Genomic DNA, 24,535 nt, shown 5'->3' on the forward strand with positions numbered 1-24,535 from the left:
ACAGCCACAGCTTCCCAATATTCCACTTCTGGATGCATTTTTCTATTTATTTCTTGGAATTCCAGGGTTGCAATGGATGTTCCTGCACTGATGGGGTTCTCACAGCCACAGCTTCCCAATATTCATCTCCTGGGTTGTTTTTACATTTATTTCATGGAATTCCAGGGTTGGAAGGGACCTTAAGCTGATCTAATTCCAAGGGATTCCTTGGCAGGGCCACCTTCCACTATCCCACGCCCTGTCCAGCCTGGCGTTGGACGATTCCAGGGATGCAGATGGGATGTGCAAGGTGGATTTTTTCCCCTCTAAATGGTGGATTGGGCATGGAAGGAGGCAGCCTCTGAAAGATTAATGGAGCTATTGATCCCAGCAGTGCTGTAACAACTCGGCATTGCTCAGACATCTGAGGGCTGCCAGCATTCCCAGAGATAAAAGCTGGAGCAGGAATGTTCGTCTGTCTCCATGACATTGTTCCTCGTGGGGTTTTTTTTTTTTTAATCCTTTTTTATTTTCCCTCCTCTTTCCTATGTAAAATAAAGGAAGAGGAGAATAATGAGGGTCAGGTGGCAGGGTTGTTATTTAGGCTGAACCCCCTTGTAGGCTTCCAAATAATTTCCAGAGTTATTGGGTAATCAAAGGCAGGAATAAAAATGGTAAGATCAAATAAATAACGTGGAGCTAATGAAGCTCCATCCACGTGCCAGCAAATGTCAGGGAAAAAAGGGTTGGACATGCAAATTCCTCTTCATCCTGCTCCCCAGGGAAAAGTTCAGACAGACTGAAGGTCATCGTAGACATTGTGATGTGGGCATAAAGTGGTGCTGGAAGAAAGAATCCCAGTGGGAATCTTTCCCTTGTTTGCAGGATTTGTTCCCTAAGGAAGCCTCAAACCTGAAATGAGCCAGGACAGAAATGGGGCAGAATTCCCCCGTTCTGAGCTGGAAACTGGAGGGTGCCTACATCTGCTGGGGGTGAACTGGTGGGACTGGCAGCACCCCAAATATATCAATAAAAATGGCATTGTGTCAATAAAAATGACATTATATCAATAAATATGTCATTATATCAATAAATATGGTCTCAGATCAATAAATATGAGGGAAGAGAGAAATCCTCCTTTTTTTCTGGACATCCCAAACTAGGATGTGATATCCTCACACACAGCCCAAATTAACTGTATTATTTAATGGGACACTGCCAAAAATACAAGCAGCAATTCAGGCCTGGCAGAGGGATGAATTAGGGATGATCTAATTCCCTAAAATATGAGGGTTTGGAGTCCTGAATCGTCTCCATGTCCTAAGGCAGGATTTTCCTATCTCACCCTACCATACCCTGAGTTTTTCTGAGGCTCGCTGTGGTCTGTATGTTATTATTATTATTATTATTATTGTTATTATTATTGCATCAAAATGTATTTGATGAGCACCTTGAGTAACAAGTGAGTAAAACTTTTAATTCTCTTATTTATTCTCAGAGAAACATTGATGGAAAATGTGTAAGATGAGACTAAAACAAATGAGTATCACATTTAATAAAGTGCTTTAACAAATAATAATAAATTTCTTGTTGAAAACATGTAAAGTTCTGTGTATGAGAAGGAAATATGGATTGAAGAGGCATCAAAATCTACTGGAAAAAAAAATGTTGGTGACCATTATTTAAGTCTGAGGGATCTGATGAGATTTGTGAGGATCGGTTCTCCTCCCTCTAACTCATGCAAGATAATTGGAAGGACTGGAAGGAATTCCTCCAGCTGGAACTGGGAGATGGGGGAAGCTCTTTTCTGTTTGTTCTATTTAAAAATCACATTTTCCCTTCCTGAAGAAGCTCCAGTCTCTTCCTTGTGGGAGAATCGTCAAATCACGGAATCATCAAGGCTGGAAAAGCCCTCCAAGGTTGAGTCCAACAATTCCCCAGCACTGCTGAGGCCACCACTGACCCATGTCCCCAAGTGCCACATCCACATTCTAAACTGGCTTTTAACTCCCTCCAGGGATTGGGATTCCACCCTGGGCCAGGGTTGGGCCATCCTTTCCATGAAGGAATTTTCCTGGTATCCAGCCTGAGCCTCCCCTGGCACCGCCTGAGGCCATTTCCTCCCATCCCTGTTCCCTGGGATCAGAGCCCAGTCCCCACCCTCATTTTCCTGACCTGAAGGACTCTGCTCATAGTTGGATTCAATGATTTTAGGGGGTCTTTTCCAACCTTAATGATTCCATGATCCTGTGCTTGGTGGCTTCCCAGTGCTTCCCATCCTTCCAACACCATTCCTGCTGCCCAGGGACGGCTCTCCAGGGATTTAACTCCACTGAATGAACAACCAGCCAGGCATGGGGGTTGGAAAAGCCAAACCCATCCCCTTAACTCATGGAGCAGGGCTGGAACTCCAGAGATTTCCCAGGAAGGAATCGTGTCCCCTTTAGCTCATGGAGAAGGGCTGGAGCTCCATGGATTTCCCAGGAAGGAATTGTGTCCCCTTTAGCTCATGGAGAAGAGCTGGAGCTCCATCGGTTTCCCAAGAAGGAATCATGTCCCCTTTAGCTCATGGAGAAGGGCTGGATCTCCATGGATTTCCCAGGAAGGAATCGTGTCCCCTTTAGCTCATGGAGCCCCGGGGACATCCCAGGAAGGAATCGTGTCCCCTTTATCTCATGGAGAAAGGCTGGAGCTCCATGGATTTTCCAGGAAGGAATCGTGTCCCCTTTAGCTCATGGAGCCCCAGGGATATCCCAGGAAGAAATCCTATTTCTACACGGATTCCTTACCCACTTAAGCCACCTCTTGGCTGCTCTCCAAAACATAAACAGACTTCAGAGCTGGGACTCGGGGAGTCATTTCAGATGTGTTCGCTCGGATGTTGGGAATTTGGGACTCCTGAAGCCCCGGGCCTAAAAGGAACATTGTTTTCCCTCTCGTTAGTCCTTTTGCTGAACTCCAGCCACAGCCTCCCTCGATTTTCCCACCAGTATCCCTTTATCTGATGGGGCTGAGAAGGAAAACCTGTTGCAAGCATTAAATATTTTCTGAATGCTCATCTGCTTAATTGTGGCTCTGTAGGATCAGATTTCTGGGATACAGAGCAATTCCAATGTTTCTCATATTACAGCTCGGACTCTGAGGACGCTGCCAGCTGTGGAGGTGACTGCCTGGAGACACGCCAGGGGAGTTTTCCAGGGAAAAGCTTTCCTTCCTGTGCTGCCAGCAGGTGATTTCTCCTGGTGGAGGAATATTTATGGAACAGGGATTGTGAGCTGCACTTTGGGAGAAAAGCAGCATGGAGGTCTCTGCAGAAGGAGTTTGGTGGTCCTGCCTTGATGTGGCCACGTGTTTTTCCTGCCCAATTTCAGATTTTAACATCAATATTTCTGGGGCTGAGTGCTCGGAGTGGGATCCCTCTGGGATCTCTGGCCATTCCCACTGAGCTTGGAGCAAGGACTTTGCTGGCCACGAGGGGCTCTGGGCGTTGGGGAAACCCTTCAAACATGGCTGGGGGTAGATAAAACCTCCTCCAGCATGGAGCCAAATTCCCATTTCGGATCATTTGGAAGAATCTGCCTCCAGCAGTGGAAATCCAGGTGTAACAACCCCATGGCAGCAGGATCTGCAGCAGGGAACAGGACAGGGATGTGCAGCACCACAGGTGTGAAGAAAATGTTCTCCAGGTGTGGTTTGCCCTCCTGCTCTGTGTTTTGGGAATTCTGTGAGGATAGAGGGTGAAAGATAGAGGATGAAGGGTGGAGGATGAAGAATGGGAGGTGGAGGATGAAGGGTGAAGGATGGAGGATGGAAGATGAAGGGTGGAGGATGAAGAGAGAAGAGTGGAGATTGGAGATGGAAGATGTGGATGGAGGATGGAAGACAAAGGATGGAGGGTGGAGGATTGAGGGCAAAGGTTGGAGAGTAGAAGATGAAGGATGGAGGGTGGATTTTGGGAGATGGAAGGTGGAGGATGGGAGATGGAGGATGAAGGATCGAGGATGGAGAGTGGAGAATGGAGGTTGAACAATGGATGGTGGAAGATAAAGGATTGGTGAAGGCAGGATTGAGGACAAAGAGTGGAGAGTGGAGAATGAAGGATGAAGGATGGGAAATGGAGGGTGGAAAATGGGGGATTGAGGTTGTAGGGTGAAGGATGGAGGATGGAAAACAAAGCATTGGGGTTGGAGACTGGAGGGTTGAAGATGAAAGGTGGAGAAGGGAGGATGGAGGTTGAACGATGGACAATGGAAGATAAAGGATTGGAGGGTGGAGAAGGCAGGATTGAGGACAAATGGTGGAGAGTGGAGGATGAAGGATGGGAAGTGGAGGGTGGAAAATGGGGGGTGGAGGACGTAAAGAATGGAGGACGGCAAACAAAGGATCGGGGTTGGAGACTGGAGGGTTGAGGACGAAGGGGGAAGAGGGGAGGATGGAGGGAGGAGGATGGAAGGTGGAGAAGTGCTCGCCGGGATTTCGGGCTGGATTTTCCCTGCAGTTTTCCAGAGCCATCCTAAGGTGGCAGAGTTGCCGTCTGCGGCGGGCTGCTTTGCTACCCAAGGGGAGGAAAGGTATTCCAGGGAAACGATCATTTGTCTTGCAAAGCAGCCTGAGCTGTACAGGAGAGAGAAAGATCTGAGAGCAAATTAGCGAGTACTAATTACAAATGTGCCAGCGCTGGAATATTCAGGTCATTACAAATTTGTAACTCCCTTTGAATGGCTCTGCGGCAGCGGATGAGCAGATGGTGAGGGATCCTGGCAGCCGGTGTCCCACCCTGCCGGGGAAAACGGGGGCTGGAATCGTGCCCTGCCCTGGGCCAGGTGCCACCCCAGGGCATCCCCAGCTCCCGTGGGACACGGATGTGCCACCTCCTCCTTGGCCCCAGCAATCCCGGCCAAACGTGCTGCGAAATCCGTGGCATTAAAGGCTGGAGGGAAGGATCTGATTCCCCACAGCATCCCTGTGTTCTGGGGGCTGGAAGTGGGGTCAGGAGGGATGGAAGTGGCAGCTGAGCTGAGTGGGGGTCACCGGTACCTGTCAGGGCACTTCCAATCCCTTCCCAACCTTCCCGGTGCTGCCAGAGCATGAGGGATGCCTGAATCTGGGAACATTTTGTGTCCTCGAGGAAAAATGAGGTGGAACCGCTTTATTTGTGCTGTCGTTATCACTGGAATTTTAATTTCAAATAATTGTAAATTATATCCAACGTAGCTGGAGCCATTTCCATTAATTTTCTGCATTTCTGTGCTTGTAACATTTAGGGTAAAAATTAATCCAGCGGGAGATTATCCTTGGCACTTCTGTGGAGCTTTTGATGGATGGACATGGGAGGTGACCTGGATTTGGAGGAGGGCAGAGAAGATCTTCAGCTGCTCCTCTTGGTTTATGCAGCCCATGGAAGGCAGCACTGTCTGGACATGCCTGGCTCACCCTTCGGAGTGGGAAGTTAAGCAGGACCAAAGCTGCTCCTGAGGAAAATTTTACCCCATAAGGAGCACAAATTAGGAATAACTCTGAGTGATGATTCCTCCTCTCCATTCTCTGGGAAGCAACACGGATGCATCCTTTGCTGCTGCAGCATTTCCAGTTTCCCCTTTCTGGAAAGCCTGGTCTTAATCCCACCTGGAGAAATCCCAAGGAGGCAGGCACAGGTTTCCAAATTAAACACAAATGGGAAGTCCTTCTGGCAGCTGTGCTCCTTGGAAGGTGCCACCAACTGCTCCTGGGGCCCTGGGAATGCTGCCAGGACAAAGAGTCCCTGGATTTTAGGAAGTGGGGAGAGCTCCAGGAGGCAGAGGGCAGGATTCCATCCTCTTCGTGGGTGTATCCAACTCAGCTCCCAGCTCTGGGAAGAGGAAAGCCAGCGTGGCTTTGTAGGCTGTGGCACGACGGGAATTTTCTCGACGGGAATTTTCTCAATGTGTAACAACTGCAAGACAAAATGAATTAAATAATTTGGGGCCGTGTCTTATCTGCTGTGACAATTTGCTGTGCTCAATAAGCCGTGAAATTCCTCGTTTCTCAGCAGGGATGCAGTGGGCGACTGCGCTGCCTGAAAAACACCCTTGGCTCCTGCTCTGAGAAACCAGGGAGAGACGAGCCTGGATTCACAGGATGGAGAGGAAAACGTGGGTTTGGTCCTCAGGGGGTTCTTGGCTGCTCCAGGGCCTTCCTACATCACAGATATCTGGTCCCAAGTGCAGGAAAGAAGGATGGGCAGTGATCCCTGTCCTGCTCCCACTGAGGGTACAAATTCCCTGGAAAAAGGCAACAGGACAATTGTTTATGGATTAGTTGTGGTTACTTGCTTGTGGTGCAGCAGCAGTGGGAGCAGAAGTTAATCTGTGGGACATCCACATCTCCAGGGTCCTCAGGTCCAGCTCTGCTCATGCAGAGAGCCAGAACCACCCAAATATCCTAAATTCCAGCTTTGTGCTGCGCCTGATCTTCCATGGACATTGGCTGCTCCAGGGCCTTCCTACATCACAGATATCTGGTCCCAAGTGCAGGAAAGAAGGATGGGCAGTGATCCCTGTCCTGCTCCCACTGAGGGTACAAATTCCCTGGAAAAAGGCAACAGGACAATTGTTTATGGATTAGTTGTGGTTACTTGCTTGTGGTGCAGCAGCAGTGGGAGCAGAAGTTAATCTGTGGGACATCCACATCTCCAGGGTCCTCAGGTCCAGCTCTGCTCGTGCAGAGAGCCAGAACCACACAAATATCCTAAATTCCAGCTTTGTGCTGCGCCTGATCTTCCATGGACATTGGCTGCTCCAGGGCCTTCCTACATCACAGATATCTGGTCCCAAGTGCTGGAAAGAAGGATGGGCAGTGATCCCTGTCCTGCTCCCACTGAGGGTACAAATTCCCTGGAAAAAGGACACTGGACAATTGTTTATGTATTTAATTGTGGTTATTTGCCCTTGGCAGGTGCCTGCTGCAGCAGCAGTGAGAGCACAGGTTAATCTGTGGGATATCCACATCTCCAGGGTCCTCAGGTCCAGCTCTGCTCATGCAGAGAACCAGAACCACCCAAATACCCTAAATTCCAGCGTTGTGCTGCGCCTGATCTCCCGCAGCCTTGGATAACCTCTCCTACCCCTCATTTCATTAGCGGTGCCCTCTGGAGAACGCATCCAAACCCTTCCCGTGGAGGCAGCTGAGGTGCAAACACCCAAAGAACCTGGAGCAGGAGGGATGGGGCATCCCGGCCCTGATCCCTCCTCATTATGCACTTCCAGTGGCTCTGGAGCAATCAGGCGTCCCGTTCTCAAGGACAGTGACGGATTAGCCTCATCAGTCCCCCGCTGTGGCCGCCAACTTTGCCCATATTAATCAGAAAAAACAGCTCCCTGATTGCCATTTAAATCGCACGAAAGATATATTTGTCTTGGGGAGGTCGGTGACATTTCAGCGCCCTGGAGGAGCTCTGCAGCGGCGCTTCCCGAGGGGTTGGGAAAGCAGGAATGAGATGTTTTGCTCCGTCCTGTTGGTCTCCTGCCGGAGTTTGAAAATGCAGCAGCTCCTTGAGGTTGTCCTGGGGAGATTTTGCTGGGTGATGCCAAACATAAACGCTCGTGGCTGTAATTTGGGCCTGGTTCGGGCTCTCCAGGGCCTCCTGCTTCAGCCGTGGGTGCTGTGCCTCGCTTTTCCCTCTGAGGAGGCAAGGAGAGCAGCTTTACCCTGCAACTGGTTGGGGTGTGAGGTTTGGGTTCCTCCCTCTGCCCTCAGGGGATGGCACTGGTCATGGAATGTTCATCTCTCGGTGAGCCCATGGTCCCTGCTGCTGGTGGACATCAGGGAGTGACAAGGACACACCGACCCAAACCTGGGGGTGACGTTTGGCCCTTGTGGGTCATGTGCCAGGAATTCAGGGTTTTTTGGACAACCATAATAAAAATGACTCAAAGGTGAGGCAATAAATGTGGAGTTAAATGTGAAGAATGGAATCATGGGATGGTTCGTGTTGAAAATCTCTTAAAGCCCATCCTTTTCACCCCTGCCATGCCCAGGGACAACTCCCACTGTCCCAGGCTGCTCCAAACCCTGTCCAGCCTGGCCTTGGGCACTTCCAAGGATCCAGGGCAGCCCCAGCTGCTCTGGCAATCCCAGCCCAGCCAGGAATTCCCAGTTCCCAATGTCCCACCCATCCCTGCCCTCTGGCAGTGGGAGCCATTCCCTGGCTCCTGTCCCTCCATCCTTGTCCCCAGTCCCTCTGCAGCTCTCCTGGAGCCCCCCTGGGGCTCTGACCCTGATGTGAGAGGTCCAGGATTTTTCCTGGAGCATCCTTTGAGAAAAGTCTGCAAAGAAGAAAATACTTCCAGAGAGTTCCAGGGTGAACCCATCCCAAAACACCCGCGAGGTTTTACAAACCCCAAACACCTCCCAGCAGGACTCCTGTATCCCCACGCACCCTGAGGATGCCAGGCAGGGGGATTTTGCTTTTCCAGGGTGTTTTCACTGCCTTCCAGCCTATTTAAAGCCTGCAGAGCTAAAAAAAGCCCTGTTACTCCCCAGCACATGGTGTGTGAGTGTATCACCTCCTGCCAAGCAGGGCCGTGTGCTCCCCTCAGGCGATGCTGGGGGAGGAATTCCAGCCCGGATCCAGGGATGTGTCCTTAGAAGTGACTCATTTAGGGAAGTGGTGCCTTGAGAAGGCTGCCCTGGAGCAGAGGGTGGCCAGAGCTCCAGAATACAGCAGGGATTGATTCAAGGATCTCCTCCATGGATGCACCTCGGGCAGCACCAGAGCCCAGCCAGGGCTGCCCCCAGGATGAACCCAAATGGCCCCAAAATGCACGAGCGCTGCCGGGGTCTCTCCCTGGGCTCAGCTCTGCTCCATGTGCACATTGCAGTTCAGTGGCCAACCCCAGCTGCAGCCCCTGCAGTCCCACCCTGCTTGTTTTTCTCTCTGCAGCCCACGGGCTTTGTGCTCCTGGCCTGGGATTGGGATCATTTGTCCTTGGTGCCCAGCTGGAGCAGGAATTGTTTTGTGTCCCTGCTCTGTGCACAGAGCTCAGCAACCCTTCATGTGAAGCTCAGAACTGCACACTGAAGCAGCACAGAGCCTGAAACATGGAAAAGCTGAACCTGAGGCATCAGAACTCCTGCACCTCCAGGGGCACAGCGTTAATTACTGAGCCAGGTAACGAGCTGCTCGGCGTTAATGGCTCCGGCAGCTCGGCCTTTCCCAGCTCTTTTCCCAGATGTTTATTCCAGCTATTTGTCCTGCCCCGGAGCTGCTTTGCACCAGCCAAGGAGCTGCCCCGTGCCAGTTTTCTCGTGTGTCAATGGGAATCATTTCGGAGGTGTCCATAAGAGGCTGATGGGGTTCTCCAAGCTCCTGTGATCCCCCTCATTCCCACTTCTCTCCGTGCTTCTCCCACGAGGCTGGGAATCCTTCTGGTTTCAGCCCTTCAGGAATTTATTTCCCATCCTTTCTCACTGATATTTGCTTTCTTTATTGGGAGCTGATCTGCTCTCTCTCGTTCAGGCACTGACCTCGCAGCCTCCCATCCTTTCCGGGAGATTGCAACCTGATTTCTTTCAAAGATCTCCCTCAGAATGCTCGAATTATACATTAGACCCAGAGAGAACACGAGAACATTTATTTTCAGAGAGAAAATAAAGCCCTCAGCAGACCGTGGAGTGATGTGAGAGGAGAGGAAAGATCTGTTTCCATGGAATTTTCTTTCTTTTGCATAAAATTTGACAGGAAGCTGCAATTGATTTTCATTTTCTTGGACAAATAATCATAAATCATAAAAGGGTTTGGGTTGAAAAGGACCTTTAAATGCCATCTAATTCCAATCCCTGCATGGGCAGGGACACCTGCCATTATCCCAGGTTGCTCCAAATTCTGTCCTTGGACATGTCCAGGGATGGGACAGCCACAATTTCTCTGGGAATTCCATTCCAAGGCCTCCCCACCCTCACTGCAAAATCTCCATCCTTAAATCCAATCCAAATCCAGCAAAATCCTTCCTTTTGCAAACATTCCCCTAGCCCTGTCACAGCAGCCCTGCCACAAAGTTTGTCCCCATTTTCCTCACAGCTCCCCTTCCAGGGTTGTCTCCTTTTCCTTCTGGGAATTTTTTTCTGTGGTGATTTAGGGAATTTTGTGACAATTTAAGGGATTTCCCATTTTTTTTGGTAGAAATATGTAAAGATATGTCATGGATTGGGATGTCCACCTTCCCCAGTGTGGGATTTCTGCACGTTTGGATCAGGCCAAGAATTCCCAGCCTCGGATTCCATCCTCTTTATCCCAAATCTCTCCTGCTGGAAACAACCAGCCTGTGACAACCCCAGAAACTCTGTTTAAAACTCCTCTGCAGGCCCTGCTTGCTTTAGGAAATGCTCTCCCCGTGGCTGCCAGATAAAAAGCAGAGATAGGAAATGGATTGAGCCCAGCAGAAAGTTAAAATTAGTTAAAATTTCAGCGCAGAAAATGAAAGTGTTATGGATTTTTTTTTTCCCTGTTTTCTGAGGGAGAGCCAGGGATGCAAAGCCTGCAGTGTCACCTGGAGCCCCCAGGGTGATGGATGTGCTCCGGCAGGGGATGGTGCAGCTCCCAGGGCAGCTGGAATTGCTGAGGGATGGCACAGGGAATTCGTGAAGCTGTGTTAAGTGCAGAGGCTGCAGTCCCAGCACGCTGGGAATTCCTGGAGCTGCAGATACCACAGCAGCGGGAAAATGAAAGCAACCACAGAGAATCCAGTGAAAAGTGGGATCCCAAAAGATTGAGGGGCTCAAGAAGAAAATTCCGGGGGGAATTTCCCCAGGGGTGACCTCCAACATGGATTTAGAATTGTGCAATATTTTGGGTTGAAAGGGACCATAAAAAGGTCACCTCATCCCCCTTTACCGGGGGGACACCTCCCACAAATCCCAATTTTAAAAATAATTTTATATTTGCTGCAGATGATTCCAAGGACATGAAATAAATGGGGCTGTTTGCTTCTTTATTTTTATTTTTTTGTGAGATTAAATATTCCCCAGTGCCCACACCTTTTAATAACCTGACTGAAATGAAAACAGGGATTCTGAAAGTGTTGGAATTGAGTGCTTAATGGGTTTGTATGAACACAGTTATTATTGTCCTTGGAAAATAACACTGAGGATGTGAAAAGCTTGGGATCATCACAGAGCATCACCCTGCCCACGCATCTTCAAATCTGATTTTGTTTTACCAGGAAAGTGTTCTGCCTTCTATTGACTGGACTTTTCCCAAGCTGGAGAATTGACCACTGGATTTTAAAGGAGAAAATGGGCTGGAAAACACTGTCAGGGCTGTTGGGGGCTGTGTGTGTGCATCCTGAGATGAATTCAGGATTGAGCTTAGTGGGAAGTTATTTTGGTCCATATTCTGTCATATTTATATTTATATTTATATTTATATTCATATTTATATTTATATTTATATTTATATTTATATTTATATTTATATTTATATTTATATTTATATTTATATTTATATTTAATTATATTTTTTATGTTTATATTTCTGCCCAGAGAAGCTGTGGCTGACCCATCCCTAGAAATATCCAAGGCCAGGCTGGGTAGATTTGGAGCAATCTGGGATAGTGGAAAGTGCCCCATGGCAGGGATTGGAATTAAATGGGCTTTAAGATCCTTTCCAACCCAAACCATTCCATGATTCTGTGACTCCATGACTATTCCATTGAGGCACATTAGAATTAGTCACAAACACAGCTCCAAAACCATTAAACCCAAGGTAAAAACTACATTGGAAGAGACCAGAAAGGCAAGGAAATGTTTGAAGGAGCTATAAAAAAATTAAATCTGATCAAAATCACTTCCTGTCGAGCTCCGTTTGTTCCTGAGCCACTCCTCTAATTTAATTAGAGCTTTTAACAGCAACACAAAACTAAGGATGGTTTTCCAAGAGCTATTTTGGCTTGCTGGGTACCATTTCCAGCTGTTCATTTTCCCCTGGAGAGGCTCCGAAGAGGAATTCACCTCTCTGGATAAACGAGGGAAGAACCAGGTCTCCATCAGCAATGCCGGGCTGGAAAGTCATTCCCATTCCTCACCTGGAATTTGGGGTGGTTTTTTTGGGCACACAGCCCTGCAGGATCCCCTGCGATGCTCCCGGTGCTGTCGGGACTTGGATAAAACAATTTTTTTCCAGCAGCAGCTCCTCATTAGGAACCAGAGCAGCTCCAGCATCTCCCTGCCCTTGCAAACTGTTATGCAAATAACTCTTGCTGACAGCACAAATACATTCATTTGGGTGTCGCACTAATTGATTTTCGCTCATTAGGACTGCTTTCGCCCTAATTTGATAAGGAAGTGTGAAACTCTTTCTCCCGGCAGCAGGTTTGGTATTTGTGGAGGTATTAAGGAGGTGTTAATTAGCCCCGGCTCTCCTGTCGCGTTGATGGTTTGGGGAGCAGTCCCGGCGCCTGTTGCTCCTCGGGCTTTGGCTAATTAAGTTAATTACGAGGCATGTGGCACGTATGGATGTGTGGCACAGGCAGCGGCGTGGCTGCTGTCCCTGTTTTGGGTGGATTTTGGAAGTTTGAAGCACAAAATTTGGTGGGATCCATCCCTGAACACACTCAGAGCGAGGTCTCCTTTCTTTGATCGTCCCACTGGAATCTCCCTTCCCCGAAACTCATCCAGCAACCGGTTCCTCGGTTAAGGAGAGACTTTCCTCTGTATTTACCTCCTGCATCAGAAGCAGCAGCATGGATTCTGTCCCTGTTGGAGATGGATTTAGGAAGCTGGAGGTTGTTGGGATCCATCCCTGAGCGCCCTTGGAGCGAGGTCTCCTTCCATCGATCGTCCCACTGGAATCTCCCTTCCCTGAAACTCATCCAATATCTGATTCCTCGGATAAGGAGAGACTTTCCTCTGTGTTTATCTCCTCAACGAGAAGCAGCAGCATGGATTCTGTCCTTGTTTGAGGTGGATTTAGGAAGCTGGAAGCACAAAATTTGGTGGGATCCATGCCTGAGCACCCTTGGAGCGAGGTCGCCTTCCTTCGATTGTCCCACTGGAATTTCCCTTCCCCGAAACTCATCCAACATTCCATTCCTCAAGTGAAGGAGAGACTTTCCTCTGTATTTATATCCTGAATCAGAAGCAGCAGAGTGGATTCTGTCCCTGTTTTAGGTGGGTTTGGGAAGCTGGAAGTTGTTGGGATCCATCCCTGAGCACCCTTGGAGTGAGGTCTCTTTCCTTCGATTGTCCCACTGGAATCTCCCTTCCCTGAAACTCATCCAACATTCCATTCCTCAAGTGCAGGAGAGACTTTCCTCTGTATCAATTTCCCATTGTTTTGGTGCTGAGGGTCCAAGATCCTGGGAAAAACAGGATTGGATTTGATGGATCCGTTGTTTGCGCACGCAGAACAACTCCCATGCTTTGGGAAAGAGATGTCCCAAAATCCTCCTTTTTTTTGCCACTGGAATGGCAGAACAGCTGCTCGGTGTCTCCACTTGGGTTGTCCCAAGTGTTCCTAAGGATTTTCTGGATCCAGAGCTGTGTGGAGGCTGGAATGTCTGTTTTACTGTAAATCTGGACATTTCAAAAGCTGTTTTTATTGCACTTGAACTCGAGCCAAATATTTTCAGCCTGACACGAGCAACGACACTCTTTAAAACAAGAGTTTCAAAAGCATTGTTTTCCTTCCAAAAGAGAGAGCTTCCCCCCAAAAAATTATTTATTTTGTTTTGTTTTTTATCCTTAGCAAATGTCATGGACATGATTTTTTTTTTAATGGTAAAACTATTACCATATGTGAGGGAAAAAAATGGAAGTATTAAAAATTTGGCATAATTTGGGCATTTGTGGCAGAGTTTTTTTCAATATAAACCATGGAAAAAGGCCATGGATGTGGTTTGGTGGCACTCGGATGGTGCAGGAAGGCACACAGGGACATCTTGGGCTCTCATTAATCCGAATGAACTGCAATTTTTAAGGAATGTACTAAAAAAAATTCCTGCTCTGACTGAGAACAAAGATTGCTCCCAGATGGAGACAGGAGCAGTGGTGGGACATGGACTAATCAGGGGAAAATAATGGGAAAAAATGCAAAATCTCCATGAAGTTGAGTAAAAGTTGATTAAGCCTTTGGCCAGACATCAGGCCGAGGACAAAACACAGATTTTTTTTATGCCATGTCCTTTTAAAACCCTAAATTTCTCCTCTCAATATTCCCCATATCCTTTTGTTCCTATGTCAGCTGGTGTGTTTATTTTTTTTTTTTATTTTTTTATTCTCTTCAACTTTGTATTTAGGTACATAAAAAAAAAAAAAAAAAGGGATCCATCCTTCCAGGACCTCAGGCTTCTCTCTGAAATCATTTATTTGGGATTTTTTCCTGCAAACAGTTTTTGTTCCAGGAGGTTTGAAGGGTCTGAAGGCGCAGATGGGTTGAGGTTCTGATCTCAGGAGGGTCTGGATTGCGTTTTTACTTTTGATCTCTCACAGGTGAGGGCTCTGACTGATGAGAAACTCAAATTTCATTGATTTTGTGCCAGGAGGGTGAGTCAGGTGTGGGTCACGGCCTTGCACGGCGTGAGGGGATGGAATAGTCATGGAATTGTCATGGAGCTGTTATGGAGCTGTTGTGGAGTCATCATGGAATCGTCATGGAATCATCATGGAGTCATAATGGAGCCATCATGGAGTCATCATGGAGTCATCATGGAGCCATAATGGAATCATCATGGAATCATCATGGAGTCATCATGGAGTCATCATGGAATCACCATGGAGTCATCACGGAGTCATAATGGAATCTTCATGGAGTCATAATGGAGCCATCATGGAGTCATAATTGAATCGTCATGGAATCATCATGGAATTCTCATGGAATTCTCATGGACTCAGGGAATGGTTTGGGTGGAAGGGACGTGAACGATCTCTCAGCTCATGGGCAGGGACACCTTCCACCACCCCAGGGTGCCCCAAGCATCCCAGGCTGCTCCAAGCCCCATCCAGCCTGGCCTGGAACACTTCCAGGGATCCAGGAGCAGCCAGAGCCTCTCTGGAAAAGCTGAGCTTTTCTTTGTCCGGGGCTCAGCCTCGATTTTCCAGCTTAAAATTCTGTTTTCCATGACCCACCAATAATATCAAATATTCAACACCAGCAACAGCTCCTTCAGTGCTGGTTTTTACCAGACTCCAAAAACCAGGAGGTTTTTAATCAAATTTCCTGCAAATGACCTAATTTTATCAGAAATTATTTGAATGAATCGTGGATCTGTTTGGGTTTGAAGGGATATTTAAAGGCCCACCCCCTGCCATGGTGGGAGCACCTTCCCCTCTCCCAGGTTGCTCCAAGCTCCATCCAACCTGACCACAAATATTTGGGCATCCAGGGATCCAAATCAATTAAAAAATTCATTTTCAGCACAGATTTAATAAAATCTCCATCTTCAGCAGGAGCACACAGAGCAGGAGGAGCCTGCCCAGAGCTCAACCCTGCAGCCTGAGCCTGTGCTCACAAACTCTGACTCATCCCTGCTGCACAACAGCCACAAAGGGAAAAATTCTGGGGTTTTTTTGTGTTGTAAAGCACTGGAGCAATGTTTAAAATCTTTGTCAGTCAATATTTTGGGAAGTCTTTTCCAAGAGTGTGTGCAGAGCACAGGGCATGGCTCAGAACCCGAGTGTTGCTTTCAGGGTTGAATTCTTCTTCCAGTTGTTGTGGCTGCGACAGGAGAGTTTGGCACTGGAAAACTCCAGCACAATTTTGGGGAAAATCCAGCCTTTTTGGTGTTTAACCTCCTGGTCATGACAGGGATGATCCAAGCCAAAGTGCCTGATCCGAGCTCACCCAAAAATGAGAATAATCCCTTAACAAGAACAAAGCCTTCACTAGAGAGAGAATTGTAAACTTTTCATCCCTCCATGGAGTGAAATTCCTGAATAGATTGGGGTTTTCTCTAACTGAGAGCTTAACCCTGTATTTTTTCTGGACTGGATATTCCTCCTATTTCTGCAGTGCTGATCCAAAGGCTTGGGAAGCCCCCAGCCATCCTTGCCCCACTTTCCCCTCAGAATATTTGTTCCAGAGAATATTCCATCAGCATATTGATCTTAAATCTTATTACGAGGTGCAGTAGGCCCAGCCACGTCTCAGAAATTCATTTTCACCTTCCCCTTGCTTGATTTTTTTTTTAAATTCCTTTTTCTGCATCAGATTAAATCTAAAAATAAACGCTGTGTAAATACCTCTCTGTATCCACATGTGTTTTTCTGTGTTTGAACTGAAACAAAGTGAAAGCCTGGGTTAAATGTGGTTCCCAAGATAATTCCATCTGGGACAAGAGGCTGTGGTGCCTTTCCCCCCGAAGGTGGATTTAGCTGCTGTGAGGGTGAAATCCTCTTTTCTGCACAGCCTGAGGAGAGGTTGCACTGGTGGAATTTGGAGCACAGAGCTGTGCTCCAGGGAGGAGATGCCCTAAATCCCAGAGAATTCAGTCCTGTGACACAAATACACCCCGGTGCATCGTTGTCCCAAAAAACCTCCCGGCCAGGCTCAAGAAATTCATTTAATCTCAACTTTTCAGGGCGTGGGCGCAGAGCAGATGGAACAGATTTGCCCTGCTTTTGTGGCTGATGCCAAAGGTGATAAAAATTCACTCTGTGCTCTGCCATCAGGGAGCCCTGACCCAGGGCAAGAGGCTCCATCATTCCAGGGACAGGCTGGAATGGGAATGATCCTGGGAATTAGGGATGTCCCAAGCGAAATTCTGCTCCTTTCCCTTTGGAGTGCAGATGGGAGGAGCCAAGGCTGAGCCTCCCATTGCCTGAATTTTCTGCAGACATCAACACCTCTTAAACAGCCCGGGGTGGGATCCTCTCCTCTCCCAGGGCTGGGATACTCCCTCTTTTATTTATATGCTATCTTAAAAATTGATTTCTTAATGTTTTTAACTACTTCCTTCATCAGAACTCAGGCATCTGTTTAGCCCCTTCCTAAGCACTTCACTCCAGGGGCTTTTCCAGATAAAAATCCCACCGACCTGAGCTTGATGGCATTAAACTGGGACAGGATGGATACCCTGGATCCAATATCTCCCTGCTGCACCCCTGAATCCTCCCAGTCAGGAAGAACAACCCTCATGGACAGCCACAGTCACCAACCCATCAAATTATCCCCATGGAATGGAGAACTCATTTTTAGGTCTTCTTTCATCTGAGATGTCACTTCCTAATGTTTGGATATTGGTAAAAAAGTTCTTCATGGAAAGGGTTGTCCAGTGGGAGACTCCCCATTCCTGGAGGAATTTAAAATCCGTGTGGGTGTGGCACCTGGGGACATCGTTGGACTCAATTATTTAAGTTTTTTTCCAGCTTTATTGGTTCTATAATTCCATTATTCTATTCCTGGATCAAAAGCAGCCTGAGACCACAATTGTCCCTTCCAGACAGCACAATCAGGGATAAAAAGGATATAAATAACGGAATGATCTTCCCTTCCCTTCCCTTCCCTTCCCTTCCCTTCCCTTCCCTTCCCTTCCCTTCCCCCAAATCCACCACAGAGATGGAAAATAGACGTGAAAATGGGGAACGTTCCCAGTGAAGATGCAGGGGAAAAGGACAATTTTTTCTGGATTGATGGGAAGTTTGGTGCTTTAAAAAGATTCATGCTTTTGGGTGGAACAGCCCTAAAAACTTCCTGCCTGTGGGGTGTTCCCTTAAAGCTGCTGTGCCCTCAAGGACATCGGGAATTCACGGCCATCAGGAATTGTAGATCACTAATTTGGTGACATAAATCTTGGGAAATGGGCATCTCATTCCACAAGCAAAAAGAAAAAAAGAAAAAAAACCCAGGAGTCAGGAAAGGCAAGCATTAAAAAAATTATCATCAAACCCCCTGAACACTGCCCTGTCTGTCCCCATCTCCGTGTTTCCCTTTGGAAGGGGCTTGGGATGATAAAAACATGATAAAAACCATGGATTAAAACGTGATAAAATCTCTGGATGACCTATTACAGATGACAAGGTTAATGCTCTGCCGATCCATCACCATCCATCCCCCAGCTGCAGCAGGGATTTGTGCATCCATCACCAGGGAGGCAAAGGCTGTTCCCCCACCTCGCCTGGGCCATCTGCCTCATTTCTGCCCCCCATCCCTGCATCCTTTCCCTGAATAATGGATGTGTGGGGATTTTAAAGCGCTGGGAATTCTGGATTTTCCCTCTGGAGCCTGGTGTGGGTTGTTCCTTTGGCAGGACAAGGAGAGTACTGGGCTGGGGGGTAAATATGAAATGTGGAGCCCAGCAGAGCAGGAATTTAAGGATATAATCCCACATGGCTAAAAACCCTTGGGCATTAGCCACGGAGCTTCCTCACCACTGGAGAGAAGGATTTGGGTCCCAGCTCTGTTTCCTCCATGCCAGACTTAAGGAAAAGAGGAAATGGCCTCAAGTTGCACCAGGAGAGGTTTAGGTTGGACCTGAGGGAAAATTTCTTCCCCAAAAAGTGCTCAAGCCCTGGAACAAACTGCCCAGGCAGGGGTGGAGTCCCCATCCTTGGAGGGATTTGAAGCCCTGTGGATGTGGCACTGGGGGACATGGGGCAGTGCTGGGAATGGTTGGACTCGAACTTCAAGGGTTTGCATCCTAAATTTCTCTGTGACTTCTCAAGGAGGACTGGAAATGCCCTCCTGCTGGGGCCACCTGAGGTCCATGACTCCCAAGGGTTTCTCTGGCTCTGAGGAATGTCCATGGGGGGTTGGAGCAGATCATAAAATAGATGGAATCTGATCACAGGGAGATCCCCAGAACCCCAGAAGAGTTTGGTTGGAAGGCACCTTAAAGGGGTTGCTCCAAGCCCCATCCAACCTTCAAAGATCCCTTCCAACCATCCCTTCCATGGTCCTACAACGCTCTGGAGAAGTTTGGGACAACCCTGCTGGAGCCCCTCTCTGCTGCAGCAGGGAATAAATGGAGATGAGACTCCGAAAATCCAGAGTTACAAGAGTGAGCTCCCCAGCCCACACCCCAGGGATCAGACCCCGTGATCCCAGCTGGAATAATGAGGAGATTGGACATGTCCTTACCTCCAGGCGTGTCTGCCAGCCAAGCCAGGGGGAAAATGGGATCTCCAGAAGCTCTGGGGGCTGCAGGATTCCTGAAGGATGAGGGATTGACAGAGTTCACCCGGCAGAGCTGTGAGTGAGCAGGAGTTAATCGCTGTCCCTGGATTATGCACGAATCCATGGAATTTTCATGGATGAAAACATCAAATGGGGTGTGGATCCGTGGCAGGAGGGACATGGAGAAAACAGCTTCCCTCCCAAGGTGCCCAGGAATGTCCGAGGGGACACATCAGCAGTGAATTATCCCGTGTTTATCCATCCCTGCCACAGCAGAACGCCTCAGCCAGCAGCAGTTGTTCATTATTGTTTATTCTCTTTTTAACCCTTATTGTGGATTTGGGCCCAAAGTAGTGCTGGAGTCCAGGGTGTGCCCAAAGCTGACGGATTCATTTCTATATAAAACCAAAATATTTTTGTGTGACAGCGATTCTGGCTTTATGGGCATGCAGGGTGCCCCAAATACCCCAAAACCAGGGAGCTGCAAGAAGATGGGATGCGAGGTTTGGGGGCATGCCCCCGAGGTCAGCTCCTTGAAATGAAACCAAAACCAAAAAATGAAATTTTTATTGCAAGCAGAGGCAGAATCCCGATCATTATCTGCTTTCCTTATTACAAATCCCGGTGCTTTAAATGAAAATAGAGAGTGAATGTTTGCCGGGGACTCCTGCCCCAGCCTCGCTTCTCCTCTAATTAAGGTGATGTGTGCACAGTTAAACACGCACACCTCGAGCCAGATGTTCCGGCACAAATTTAGGCCGGCACTAAAAGCCATTATGCTGATTTTTGTAAGGCGATGCCCTTTAATATCTGCTTGTCTGTGCAGGAGCACCCGGCGCTGATAAAGGCTTGATTGCCTGAGGAAATTCCCGGTAATTACTGCTGGAATCAAACAGGGGCGGGATCCAGATGGATACAAAGGTGGCGTTGCCCAGGAATTTACTGGACCATTAAAGCTGTGGTGAAACGGAACCGAAATGAGAATTGTCATGGATTTTTACACGGAGGCTGGGTTTGGGATGGATTTTTACACGGAGACAGGGGTTCTGTGTCTCCACCATCCCTGGAAGTGTCCAAGGCCAGGTTGGATGGATCCCTGGCAGCAGGGTTTGCATCCCTGGCTCTTTCCCAGGAAAACGGGGGAAAAAAATCTGTAATATTTGAACTTTCTGCGCTAAAAATGCTCTGCTGGGCTCAATCAAGAGCCACTAAGACAGGAAGGGGACTTGGAGGATGTGCAGAGCTCCAGGAGGGGCATTTGGGGCAGGGAATGCAGGAATGTGGGCTGGGCACATCTGACAAGGAGGTTGCAGTCTTCTTTAATTCTAAATAAGCGCTATAAAAGATAACTCTAAACTTACTCTAACTAATATCAGCAAAACTACAGTGGGCTGACACAAATCCCAGCTGTAGTTGGCATCTATCTAAAAATCTGATATTAAAAATCCCAGTTGTATTTGGCATCTATCTGAAGATTACATCCCACCACTGCTTCCTGTTTAATTCTTTGTTTATCTCTTTTGTACCATGGTGGACAGTAATTAGAGCTTTCTCTCTATTTTTTCTGGATTTTCTTCAAATTTTCAATTAGGTCTTGGTGTTTAATTAATTGTCTTACTAATGTAAGGTCCATTCCAATAGGAATAGGAATAGGTGATAATTTTCCCTAATTTGATAAGTTTTCTGGGAAAGGCTGCTTTGGTTTGATGCAGTTCCATGATTTTGGTGATGGTAAATAAGGCTTAATTCCCTTTTTCTCACCACAAAACCTGGGAATGATTTGGCAGGGTGGAATACCTTCATATGCAAGACTTTGAATTTCCCCTGAACCTTAATTTTTCTAAAAAAAAATTAATCCTGGCTGTGCTGAATTTGTGGATTGTTTTGATTCTGGTCCTGTAATGACTTGCTGATGTCAGGATCAAAGTGAAATTGGGGTGCTTTGTGTGGGTTCAACGTCCCTTTTTCTTTTATCTCGCCTCAGAAGGGAATGAAAGATGAGGCCCCGGTGTTATTCCCAAGGGAAAGCATTCAGGGAAGCAAGAGGCAGAGAAATAAAAATCCAACCCTTTGGGGCATTTGAAATGGCAGTGAAAAAAGAGGCAACCAAGCCTGGGGAGATGTGAGGAGCCAGGGAGGGACAACAGAGGAGGCATGAAAGGAAAATGGAGAGATGGGAATGGGAATGAGGCAATTAAAGGCAGGTTTGGTCAGGCAGGACCCTCTCCTTCAGCCCTGCCTATGGAAAACTGGCCTTGGAAGGGATCCCTGTCCAGCACCATTCCCAGCTCCCTGTCAGGAATTTCCCCTCACAGCATTCCCAGCTCCCTGTCAGGAATTTCCCCTCACAGCATTCCCAGCTCCCTGTCAGGAATTTCCCCTCACAGCATTCCCAGCTCCCTGTCAGGAATTTCCCTCTCACAACATTCCCAGCTCCTCTCAGGAATTTCCCCTCAGCAGCATTCCCAGCTCCTTTAGGGTTTTTCCCCTTAGCAGCATTCCCAGCTCCTTTAGGGTTTTCCCCCTCACAACATTCCCAGCTCCTGTCAGGAATTTCCCCTCAGCAGCATTCCCAGCTCCTTTAGGGTTTTTCCCCTCACAGCATTCCCAGCTCCCTGTTGGGATTTTCCCCTCAGCAGCATTCCCAGCTCCTTTAGGGTTTTTCCCCTCACAACATTCCCAGCTCCCTGTTGGGATTTTTCCCTCAGCAGCATTCCCAGCTCCTGTCAGGATTTTCCATGTCCCCTGAGGGTGAGGATCAAGGCCCTGCCCAGCTCCAGAGGCGCCTGATCCTTGTGGGATTCCCGGTGTCTGGCTGAGCCCAGCTCCTGCTCCCCCTACAAAACATGGGATATGAACTTTCCCTGTGCCAGCCTTCCCTTTTCCACCAGCAGGGATTCCAGAAAAATCCACCAGTAGCACGGGTGGGGCAGCACAGAGGGGGCCAGCAGCTCCACAGTGCCGAAATTCGGGAATATTTTGGCCTCAGAGTGGGAATATTTTGGCCCCAGCGTGGTGACTTCACGCCTCCTGCTCTCTTCCCCTTGGGCATGGAGAGGAGAACTCTGCCTCAGCAGCACCCCTGAGCCCTGGAGCACTTAGGAAGGCTGACAATAAACTCCGGAATTGGGTCCTGGCTGGGATATTTGGAGCCTGGTTGGTGGGAGAAGGAGAGGAAATTGATGGCAGAGAGGGGAGATCCATGAGGAAAATGCAAGTGCTGCTGTGCTTTTCCAAGGGAAATGCATTTCCCCATTTGGTTTTGCTTTCCTTCCTCCCAAAAAGTTCAGAAAAACCCCATTTCCTTGCTCCCAGCTTTGGATCTCAGATGTTTGTGAGCTAAACCGGTGGGAATTGCATTAAATCAGAGATAAATTCTGTAACAGCTTCCCAGCAGGAATTTGTCCTGGGAGGAATTCTGAGCTGTGTCCCAGGGGTGTCCTTGGTGCTCATCTCTGTAGGGTGAGGCTGCTCTGGGAGGGATCTGTGTCCCCTGGCTGGCACAAACCTGCTGGGAATGTGAAAATATCCCTGATTTCCTCCCCCTGAAAAAGAGGGAAAAGCGGAAAAAGCTGGGAAATAAACCCAAATAGACACATAGACCATTTGCCTCCTTAAACCTAAATTAAAGGAACTTAAATTCATGGAATTAAGGTTGGAAAAGACCTTTAACATCATCAAGCCCAAGCTCCCATGTTGATAAACCTTTGTGGGTTGGGATGCACTGAAATTATCTGGGGTAAAAAAAAAAAACCCAGGAATTTCCTTCCCCCGAGGAAGGATGGTGAATGTTAAATATTTCCTGCATTTCCCAGTCCTGACAGGAATGTCATTCCCCCCACAGCCAGGCTGTTTGTGGGATTTTCAGCTGCCTTTCTGCTCAGGGGGCAGAGCTGACAGACAAAACATGTAAAACGAAGCGGTTCAGGAGAACTTCTGGAAGATATTTCTGAGCTTTCTCATCAAATGTGGCGATGTTTTAATCCCGTGCTTAATGTTTACACAGTTTTATCTCCATTTTCCATTCTTTAGCAGCTCCTGCTGCGTGGGGCTGGTTGTTATTAGAGCACATCCCAGGGCCTGAGGCACTTCTTTATCCACAGAAAATAGGAAAAATCACCTTTCTTGGCCACCAAGGGGAGAGGAGTTTCTGCACACAGCGGGTTTGATAAAGCAGAGGTTGTGGAAGCATCTCCTGGCTGGCTGGAGCTGCTTTTGGGGTCCTCATGTGGGGGGAAAAGTGCTGTTGAGCATTAAAAATCCTGCTGGAAAGCCCATCTCGTTTTCACCCCTTCTTGGAAAGCTCAGTCACTAAAAATAGTTCGTCTTGTTTAAGGAATGGCATGCAAAAAGCCCTGAAATTCCCTCGCCGCTTCAAACCACGGAGATAAAACACTGGGAATTATGAGCAGACAATATGAATGGTCTGCTGAAGCAATTTATCAGCCCCTCTTGCCCAGCTATTCCCAGCGTGAGCTCACATTTCCATCAGGGGTGACAGCGGAGCGGGAGAGGAGGGATCCACACAAATCTCCCTGCTCCCCTGTCCTTCCCTGCGATGACAGATCCATCACGAGGGATGAATGATCCCCACATCCCCCTGATTTATACCCCAGCTGCGAGAATGAAAATAGGGCTCCGAGGAGCTCCTCCTGATAAATCCCAGCCTGATCATCCCAGCCCCAGCGAGGTCACTCCGTTTCTCCCGGAGATTGGCAAGGGCCAAGGAGATACTCAGTGGGCCAGGATATTTATGGGAATAAATGGCGGCGTCTTGGTGAGGATTAAAGGGGAAAAACTTCGGGGATGATAAAAAAAAATGCAACCTTTGGAATCCTTTTAGTAAGAAATTAATGGTGATAAAGTCAGCCTGATGCAGGGAGGGAGGGGAGGGGAGGGAAGGGGGGAAATGCTCCGACGTTTCCCTTGGCAAGCCAACGGCGCTGGAATACCGAGGGCAACGTTTGGGGACAACAGAAGTCAGCCAACACAATGCTCTGGTTTCCAGGGAAACCCAACCTTGGCCTTTGGTCCCATATTTCAGCGGGTTTCATTATCCTCCCTGGATTTAGGATAATGAATTGGCTGTTGATGGATGCTGCTGCCTCGGAGCCACCCTCCCTCGCCGAGGATTCCGCTCTTTCCCAGTCCAGGAGGGATTTTGGGATCACTGGAGGAGGACTGGGAGCACCAAAGGCAGGGGTGTCCCTTTGGAGGGGTTTCTTCTCCACCCAGGTTGTGGAATTTTGGGGGGGTCTGCAAGAATTAATTGAGTTTTTTATTTTGTTCTCTGCATCAATAAGACAGGCTGGGAGAGCTGGGAATATTCCCCTGGAGAAGGGAAGGATCCATGGAGAGCTCAGAGCCCTGGCAGGGCCTGAAGGGGCTCCTGGAGAGCTGCAGAGGGACTGGGGACAAGGCATGGAGGGAGGGAACAAAGGGGAATGGTTTCAAACTGGGAGAGAGGAGCTT

This window comes from Passer montanus, unplaced genomic scaffold (assembly GCF_014805655.1).
Source record: "Passer montanus isolate IOZ18808 unplaced genomic scaffold, ASM1480565v1 scaffold1, whole genome shotgun sequence".
NCBI classification, from domain to species: domain Eukaryota; kingdom Metazoa; phylum Chordata; class Aves; order Passeriformes; family Passeridae; genus Passer; species Passer montanus.